The sequence below is a fragment of the Cyprinodon variegatus genome, unplaced genomic scaffold (assembly GCF_000732505.1).
Source record: "Cyprinodon variegatus isolate N-32 unplaced genomic scaffold, C_variegatus-1.0 Scaffold872, whole genome shotgun sequence".
NCBI lineage: Eukaryota > Metazoa > Chordata > Actinopteri > Cyprinodontiformes > Cyprinodontidae > Cyprinodon > Cyprinodon variegatus.
The window spans coordinates 284143-285594 of NW_015151325.1; the positions used below are offsets into that span (position 1 = coordinate 284143).

At 33.7% G+C, this 1452-nt stretch overlaps 1 protein-coding gene across 1 annotated transcript in view; it reads left to right on the forward strand.

Moving 5' to 3' along the window:
* The window catches only part of LOC107099457 (histamine H3 receptor-like), a 6377-nt gene that overhangs the window by 1759 nt on the left and 3166 nt on the right, over nucleotides 1–1452 (forward strand). The gene's annotated exons all lie outside the window — the stretch shown is intronic.

Below are 1452 nucleotides of genomic sequence, written 5' to 3' on the forward strand. Positions count from 1 at the left end.
CATGCTTAGTGTGAGGGATTGCTGAATTGCTGAGTCAATGAGTCGATGCAATCAGCTGGTTTTCATTAGATAGAAAACTTTGAATCAATCTGACTGGATGATCTGGTTGAACTGGAAAGTGACCTGAGATGACATGATGTGAATTGGAGCTATAGAAATAAACTGCATAGAATTGAATGATGTTTTCTAGAATTTAGATTTATTTTATTAGTAGTGACCAAATGTTTTTTTCTGCAGACCCTAAATTAGATGTTTTTGCATCAAAGGCAGCTTCCTCTCCTCCACCTGTTGCTGCTCATTCGTTATGAACATTAGAGCTATGCTTCCTCTGAGGGATGAACAATTTTAAATATTTGGACATAAATGTATTTGTGGGAAGCCAAAAGCTTTAATATTGCTGATTGTTTTGTTTGTTTGTTTGTTTGTTTGTTTGTTTGTTTGTTAAACAGTCATATTTTTTCTAAACAGCTGAAGCTTTGTCCCATTGACTGATCCTGGAAAATTGTTGAACATTTTGTTTACAGCAGAATTTACTACAGGGATGTTTTTCAATGGATTCTTAAACAGTTTTAATTATTTTCCATGTAAATATTTTTTTTTAGAGGAAATAAAACCTCCACCACCTTCCTTTATTCTAAAGAAACATCGTGTTGAAATGTTATAAGCAGTTGGTATTCTGCCTGCAGATTTAATGACACATAAAGATTAATCTAATCCAATTCTAATATAAAAACAACATCCTAGAAGCTGATCAGAACGCTAATTTATTATATCAGTTTGAATTGATTGATTTCAGATGATTATTTGCACATGAAATGGAAGCAGGAGGATCATTATTGACCTTCCTGTGTGAAACACTGACCAGAACAGAAGGTGCTTTTCTGTCCAAAACGTATCGAATATAAAACTTTGTAACAATCTGATTGATATTTTTAACATCTAAGCTTTTTAATCTGCTTTATTATTTTTTATTTGACAGGACCAGGAATGTTTTACCTTCTGTTCTCACCTCCTGTTTCAAACAGGAAGATTATTACTGGAACATCACCTCCTATCCCAGCTTTAGGTTGATTCTATAACCAACTTATCTATGAACCACATTAGTTCACATTGGCTCTTCTCAGACTGCTTGTTTGCTCCAACCACTGAGACTATATCTTAGACTTAGACTTAGACTTAGACTTGACTTTATTAATCCCTTGGTATTACTCCCTTCGGGAAATTGTATTTCCAGTAGCAGGAAAAATTGCACATATAAGAAAATAGATCTACACTAAATTAAAGCATCTCATAAGGCATCTCATTTGGGAAGAAATGCTACCTGCTGCAAACAGAAACTTTTTTCCAGTAATTTCTGTAATTGGTCACTTTAAACTTACAATCTAACATTTAAAGCTCTAGAAACTGATCAGGGAAACTACATCTAGATTTTCTTTGCAGGAGTTTGATGTT